Here is an 8,990-nt window from a genome sequence, read left to right as displayed (position 1 = left end):
AAAAAGCAAATAATTTAGTATATTGAAGTATTGTCATGCGCTTAACAGTCAGGGAGAAAATTCCAAGAAATCTGTAAATTTAAAATTCCCATATGTTATTCTTATGGAGAATATAGTAAACTGTTGTAGTTTGCTTGTTTATGAAGTATTTTGATTAGATTTGTAAAAATTGTATTTCATAATATACTAAACATTTAACTATAAAAACACTTTATTGCCTTCCCTGTAGTAGCAAACCTAAGTACTCCTTAAACTAATGTTATTTAAATAGGGAATAAATATGACATTTTTAAGGAGATATTTGAGTGAAAATCCAAACAGGCAAATGCTCTTCTGCAGGTTTGCTGCGGCGGGGTATATTTTATTATGATTGATGTTGAAATAGTATAACAAACGTGGAGAACACCCAACACCATCATTGCTTTATACATTTTTATTTAGTGTAATGTCTTTGATCTGAAAGTAGGATGATTGTTTCAACCAAATGTATATATTTATTCTTCTAACAGTATTGCCATTGCCATTACATAAATGAAGTTATTATTCAGAAAAATTACCTGTAGAAAGATGCAATAAATTATAATCTGAAGCATAACAATCCAAGTTATGGTTTAATATTAAGATCATCTTTATAACTACAGTACTGAATGTTATCAGAAAAAAGAAAGTGAACATTAAAATGTCATCACATTTCATGATATCCAATTTGAAAAAAAATATATATGTGTTTGACAAATTTTATAAAAAATCTCAGTTTTAAAATAATTTATGATTCTTCTATTTGGAAATTATTTCCCAAACCCATAAACAAAGTTTTAATCCCCCAAAACCAATAATAAGAATAACTTATGATACATTCTTATTACGGAACAGAGTATAACACCATCAGTGGTCCCACCTGTATGAGTTAGTGCTTGAGAGTACCGTATCCTATGTTTCCTAAGATTATAATTTTCAAATTAGAATATTATATTCTAATTTTCTAATTCTAATGACTTCTGGGCTACTTTGAACTGCTTTCTCTACAAGCTCAATATATACCAGACAAGTGAAACTGTATATTTGTTACACGGTTATCTATGACATAACCACCAGGTAGATGCGCGCCTCATCTGGTAATCTGTGGTAAGGAGGTACCGTACAAAATTATTTTATTTGATTTTTCATAAACCTCTATATTGCATCTTTCGATCTCATTTGTCTCCATATTTAATACTGAACATTGGAGGGTGCTTAGGTTCCCCTTTTGCTTGGCGCCCTACTTTGATTAGGGTACCCCTTAAACCAGCCCTGTACGTAATGAAATGTTCCTTATTTTCATCAGCTGGCCATTTTCATTCTCTAATATAAGAGATGACCCAAAACACCACACCATACAGTCACTTTTCATATATAATACATAAATTGTACCTGACCCTTGTGTGAAGAGTTCTGCCAAAAAGCAGCTGTATTCGGCAGCAAGTATACCCGTTTTTGCAAAGCTTCGATAATTTTTAAATTAAGTTTTTGTTCCAGGAGGGGAGGCCATGCCTTCGAGCAAGCACATTATCTTACCTTCCTTGTTTATGATCCAGTACGGTAAGTTAGGATTCTCTAATTTTTTGAAGCATGATTGTACGCTGTTCCCGACTGTACTTGGAATATACACATTACGCTTTAGGTTCCTGTTGCACACACTGCATACCAACATAGATTTAAAGTACTACAACGTCTGGCAACTCCTTATTCCTGCGTATCTCTCTGTTACCTCTAATGTCATTATACAAACAGAAACTTGTGGCTAAGTGAACAACATTGTTTCAGCATTGGGTTTTCCTTTTAAAGTTGTGATTATTGCTTTAAAACAAAATAAATTTTTCAACAATTTGCTGATTTTCATTACATGACAACTCTGTTAAACAAAACCAAAAAAAAAATCACAAAACATAAGCTACCCACATAAGTTGTGTGTGGTATATTTTTAGCCTGTTATGAGTAAAAGATGATTACCATCTGGGATGGATATGCTGCTTTGTGTAGCTTTGCTACTAATCCATAGCCAAGACCAAAAATTAAATGCTTGAAGTTAGCATTGCCAGCTGGTTCCATTTTCAAAACAATATAGAATGAAGGAAATTAGTTTAGTTGTGTTGTTGATTGCTAAGGAATTTGTTTGGATTGAACCAGCAATATTTCTACTCAAACCGTGACTTTAACTACTCAGCTACTAGTAGACCAATTTAATCATGAAGGCTTGCACCATAAAAATACACAGTACTAAATCTGTAATGAGGTACATAACATTTTTAACAGAATAGTATAATACTAGTAGATTATACAGGTTAATGAGAACCATTTGTAAAGCAATCTTGATTTATGTATTTACAGTCAAATTCATTCATGCAACCTAAAAATACATAAACAAATCATAAAGCCAATGTGAAAGTTTTGATACAAACTTAAGCACTTCTGACAACTAATTAATTGTTTAATATTTGCACTTAATGTGCAAACATCTACCTACTTAAAAAGTACGCCTAGAAAGATGAAACATTTTTTAAGTTGACATGGTCAACAGTGATATATACAGTGTTTAAAACCCCATTCCACTTCAGGATGTTGTTCCTTAGATTCAAATTAATAAAAGACAAAAACAGACTTTATTACCATCCCTGTGGCAGCAAACCTAAGTACTCGTTAAAATAATGTTATTTAAATAGGAAATAAATCTGAAATTTTTAAGTGAAAATACCATCAGACATAATGGAAATTTGCTTAGTCTGCATGTTTGCTGCGGCAGGGTATATTTCTCAGTTTTGCTTGATCATTTTTCTGCAAAAAGAATGCAAATTCAATGCAGAAACTAAATTAGAGACATTCTGCATCACTGGAGACACAGCGTTTCTACCAGCAAGTTGCTCTAACAATTGGTTTGCATTACATGTCAACAAATCCTCAATGATAAAACAAAATCTTGAATGTGGAGGAACACATCTATACACTAAGTAATACAAGTAGGTAACAGTGAGCTTTCTTAAGGATATCTCAAATCTTATGCTTATCTTCAAAATAAGCTCTGAAATAAGACACAAGCCACACGAAAACATTTTTATAAAAATATCCTCCCTTATAGATTGGTCATCTTTATGGATCAGCTGAAGACAATTTCAATGTTAGTTCCATTTGATTCATGTACTGTAGGGGTGTGTTTCTAGTAACTGAGTGTTTCTTGTTTCAGTTATTTCAAAACTAGTAAACCAAATAAAACAATCAAATTATAATAGGGTGGCTGCAGAACTCCTGAAAAAAATTCACATATTTCTCTTCACCAAGTGAACCTTATAACTGTTAGCCCAGGACCAGTTTGTGCCAAAAATGATTATCGGGCTCTATTTTTCCCCAGAACAACAAATTCACGCATAAATTATGGTTTTGTATCTAGCAAACAGTAAAGCACAAATGACAAAATTAACCATGAAATAAATAAATAGTAATTACCCAGTAGTGGATGGAGCATTCATATTCAAATACAAAGTAGTTGAATTTGCCGATGCAGGATTATTGAAAATAGAAAATGCCGGATAACTAAACGTTTCCTTAACAGCCATTATTGCGAGACTAGCAAATATACTACTAATTATAGAGCTTTTGCCAATAGCTTTCGACGTCTGCTGATAGCCTTATAGCCAATCGCTAATGAAATCTGGCGATCGCTACTGACATCTATCGGCCGCTAATGACTCTGCTGATCGCTACCGATGTCTGCCTATTGTTAGGGACTCTTCTGATCACTCCTGACTCTGTCAAACTCACAACTCTAACTTTTAACTGCCAAACTCATGGTAAAAAATAGCATTCAACAAAATTATTTAGACAATTACACTGATGCCAGATAACACGTTTGCTGCAGCCCACCAAATGGCGGGCGTACCCCTAGTGCAGCGCAGCGTCAAGCGGATCTGTTTTGCTTTCAAATATTTCGGTCTGACGAATAGCAAATGACATGTGGTGATGTTCTGCATTACGACGAGTGTCGACATAGTTTGCTAAAACACTCACAGATAGCAGCTCTGTCTAGAACCAGCAGGTCCCATTGTATTGCCAATAGTAGGGAGGAAAAACGGGACAAGTTGATTTCTAAGCTTGCCAGAAGGGGATTTTATGGGGAAATTTACTACCAACCTACACCACAATAAAGCACTCATTCCTAGCTAAACGCAGACATAAAAATACCCGTTCTTCCCGGTGTTCTGCTGCTCAGAAATTTAATGGAATGTAGGCAATGCCGGCACTCACCAGCGAGCGTTCAGCGTGGCAGAAATTAACTAGAGCACTAACATTTGAGTGAGTGGCCCCCAGCAAACGTGTTAACTGAATGTGGCAGACCATCGGATTAGGATTAGTGAACTTTTACTGTAGTGTTATTAATGCTTTTTTCAATGACTTGAATATGAATTGGCTTTAAAAAAGCTGTATCTATTATCTAATATATTCTGTTAAAGTAAGGTTAAACTATTTGTTGAGTTTATTTAAGCAGTCATTTGAGTCTTATGTATGGGGTTCAAATCCCACCAATCACCAATGGATTTTATCGAAATGATGATGCCCCAACCTCCAGGCCCAGCTTGAAGTAATGTTAAAAAGCAATCCCAAGTTTAAGCCTGGTTAAAAAAATTCCACGTGGAAAAAGATAAGTTTTTCTTCAGACTTGTACATTAAAGACTAAAATGACTACCTAAACTATTGTTGAGTGTCTGATAGCTAGATGCTTAATCAATATATACAAATAACTTGAGTACCTAAACAAACAAATAAACTCATAACTAGTGTTTCTAAAGACGCATACATAATATTAAAAAGTTTTCACACACTAAATATAAATAAATAATAATAAATGATTATTACTAATTGGTCAATGATCATATTATTATACTCTGTTCACAAAATTTAGGCGGTTTTAGGGCAAGAAATCTATTCCCTCCACTTTTAATCCGAACCTTTACAACAATTGCTCAACAGCTGAGGTTTGCCAATACCTCACTCAGCTGCAACATATACATTAAGCAAAAAAAGTAGCGAGGGAACTTCTTTTCTAACCGCCTAAATTTTTTGAACGGGCTATAGTAACAGAAAAATACAATATAAATATGATAGGGAAACATTGGGGTTAATCCCTTGCAAAGAAAATCCTTTGCAAGGTAGAAGATAAAAACTAAAACACATAGCATGGCAAACATTGATGTTGAGATCTTATTTTTAGTTTTGTCAGTTGACACTATAAACTTAACAAAATTTGTGTTAAAAATATTTAATTTCCACTGGCAGATGATAGAACTTAGTAACTGAACTAATGATGAATGGGGGAGTGTAGTACTTTATATCTGTGGTCCCCAACAGGTGGTCAACAAGAGCCTTGGAAGTGGACCATGTGGGACTTGTGAGTGACAAATAATTATTGAATGGAATTTGATTGAACATAAAGAAAAATAAGTTTATATGACAAATAACTTAAAACATGATAAATTAGTTCAAATAGACAAAGTGTTTTCAAGTTTTTCAAATAAGAGCGTATGTGCAATATTAGAATTATGGAAAACTTATAAACATATCTTTAGTTAGCATTTATGCACCAAAAGAAGAAGCAGATGAAAAGAAAAAGATATAGGTATACTATGAATTGCTCAAATCAGAGCAAACCACTGTTATTAAAATATCACCCTAGAATAGTTCTTGAGGATATGTACCAATTCAAAAATTGGCAAAGAAAGTTTATGAGAAATGGTTGCTGATAAACATAGCCTTCATGATGTTACCAATGACAACGGAGTAAGACTCTAGTTTTAGCGAATTAATGAATCTCAAAGTTGTGAGCACTGTATTCCCACACAAAGAAACATGGGTGTCTCTAAATGGATTGATTATTAACCAAATTGACACATCCTTGGTGACCAAAGACACAAGTGAAGCATCCTAGATGTTCGTAGAAGTGCAGAATGTGGGTCAGACCACTTTTCAATCTTAGTCAAAGAAAGTAAAACTGTGCATAGCAGCCAGTAGAAAAGAAAAAATGCTAGTCAGGAAGAAAGGTGGGAAATTAGAAAGCTAAAGAAAAATAGAGTGAAAGTGAAAGAGTGAGGTGGATGAATCTGAAGTTGAAGAACAGATTTCAAGTTCTAGAAAAAAATAAGGAGTACTTTAGAAGACAACTGGAATATTTTAAAACGATAATGCAAGAAACAACAAAAAATGTATGTGGTAAAGCAAAGAGAGCCAGAAAGAAACCATGGTTTGACGACGAATGTTAGCACAGAATAAAAGAAAGAAAAGCTTTCAAATAAATCTAGTTAGGAAATCAAAATAATGAAAATAAAAGAAACTATACCAATATCTGTAGAGAGATGACTAGACGTCTCGGGTTTTAAAAAGGCAATAAAGTAAATTAAAGTCTTCTAGAAAAAGCACAAAACGGAAGTGGTAAGAACCCTAGGAATTTCTATAAGACAATAAGGTCTTTTACTGGATGATATACTCCCAATTCTTATGGTGGGGAAAAATGATTAAAGTATCACTGAGAAATGTCAAGTAATAGATATATGGAAGGATTATTTTAGATTCATTAAATGGAGAAGAGGACACTGATGAATTAAACACTCCAACATATATGAACGTTCAACCAAACATTGAAACTCCTATAATGGAAGAAACACAGGAACCTATTAAGCATATGACAAATAACAAGGTACCTGGAGAAGACAGGTATGTGTGCAGAAATAATAAAAGCTGGAGGACTTGAACTGTAGTTAAAAAAACTACATAAAGTATTACAACATGGGAGGAAGAAGGTATACAAGATTAGAGGGATGAAGATGAAATAATATTCCCAATTCACTGAAAAGGCGATAAGTGGGACCCAAACTTATCAACAAATATCAGTACTAAGTACATCCTATAAAAGATACTCCAGAAGAGACGTGAAAAATACACAAAAGAAATAATTGAAGAGCATCAGGCTGGTTTTCAAAGGGGCAGGTCTACAACAGATCAAATGTACATCCTTAAGGAAGCAATAGCTAAATATTGGGAATTTCGTAAATCTTTTAATGGACTATTTATCGATTTTAGCAAAGTGTATGATAGTATTCACAGGAAAAGGATTTGGCAAACGATGGAAACTTTTGAAATCCCAAAAAACTAATAAAATTGGCCTCTTTAAGTGTTAATGGCACTAAGAGTAAGGTTAAAATAGAAAATGAGTAATCATCCTATGATATATAAACAGAAGTTAGACATGGAGATATTATTCACCTACGCTCAGGCCCGCTTTAATAAACAGGCAGACTGGGCATATGCTCAGGGGCGCCAGTGGTTGAGGGGTGCCTGGCGGGCGCCGTACAACTACTGCCCGCCTGCACTAGGAAAAAAGGGGGGCGCTGATTTAGAGTTTGCCCAGGGCTCCACTGACCCTTAACGCAGCTCTGCCTACGCTGTTCAATATAGCTCTTGAGGGAGCTCTTAAAGAACTGAAGAAAACAGACTATGGTATAAGAATTAGTAAGAAGATAAGTGCACTTGCATTTGCAGATAATATAGTACTTCTCTCAGAGAGCAGAGAAGAACTCCAAGAAATGTTTGAAATCTTTAAAAGAGAAACAAGATCAGTAAGCTTAAAAATAAATGACAACAAAACCAAACTTGTTCGATTTGGAAGAGGAGCAGAGAGCGAGGAGAACATCACAAAAATAGAACAACAATGTGAACAGCAACAGGTTGAGTCCTTTAAATATTTAGGAGTTACTGTCAGCTCACAAAGAAATAAAGAATAAAATTAATCTTGGCCGGTATAAGTAAGCTTTAAACTAATTATTATCATCTAGAGATTATGATCTCACCACACTAAACTTAAAATCTACAAAACTAATACAAGACCTGTGTCCTCCTTTACATAGCTGAAACCTGGGTTATAGATAAAAGTGCAGAGAAAAACTAATTACTTTTAATAATAAAGTCCTGCGCAAATTCTTTGGCCGTACTAAAGAAGGGGATACATGGAGAATTAAACATTATCGATAACTATGATTGTTACCTATCAAAGTTAAAACTGTTTTATTTTAATGGTTGGCCTACTGCCAAAAATAAGTGTCCATCTAATGTTAATTTCTATTACAACTTACAAGATAGAATTACAGTACAAGATGACCTTGTTTTTCTAGATGATAAGCTTATAGTACCGTTATCCCTCGGGAATGATTTGTTATTACTAATCCATGAAAGCCATCTAGGCATTGAAAAGTATAAATCAAGAGCTAGGGAAATCTTATACTGGCGCCGAATATCAAAACAAATACATGAAACAGTTCTTAAGTGTAAAGTTTGCGAAAGATTTTGTAAATCTAATAACAAACAACCTATGTTAAGTCATTCACTTCCTGACAGACCATGGCAAAAATTAGCTGTGGATAACTATGAGACCGGGTAACTAGTTATCGAAAAATATTATCAATAACTATGAGACCTTTTCAACGAGCCTAATATTGTCACAGGGGCTAAAAGAACATAATTAGGAGAGACGAAACAAACACAATATATAAAGTGTGGAAGGATGAAGTTAAAAAAGACATGGCCTGGATTGAAGTCAATGAAGACACCGCAAGAGAGGTGTGTGTTGCTAGCCTAATGTTAGCGTCTCCAACTTCGGTGCAGGAGGGACGGGTTCAATTCCCAGCACATCCACTAAACATTTATTTCTCTTGTTGACCTCTCGTAAAATGCCACTGGCGTAGAAAGAAAAAGAAAACAGGACAGCGTGGAGGCAGTGCGTTGGCGAGGTCAAGTACCACTTGGGGTACAAATGGCCATGGGAGTAAGTACAAATTTCAAATTCAAAGTTACACTGAAATCATTGCTAAAAAACAATGTATAACTGTATTGTTATTATACATTTTTTTAAATGTGTGTAACTTTTGCTAAGATGTTGTAAAAAAACATTACGTTTGTATTATTGTATTATTTGT

This window comes from Macrosteles quadrilineatus, unplaced genomic scaffold, assembly GCF_028750875.1.
Source record: "Macrosteles quadrilineatus isolate MER2022 unplaced genomic scaffold, UCM_ALF_1.0 Scaffold_7__1_contigs__length_78375512, whole genome shotgun sequence".
NCBI classification, from domain to species: Eukaryota; Metazoa; Arthropoda; class Insecta; order Hemiptera; family Cicadellidae; genus Macrosteles; species Macrosteles quadrilineatus.
Note: the sequence above shows the minus strand (reverse complement) of the source record.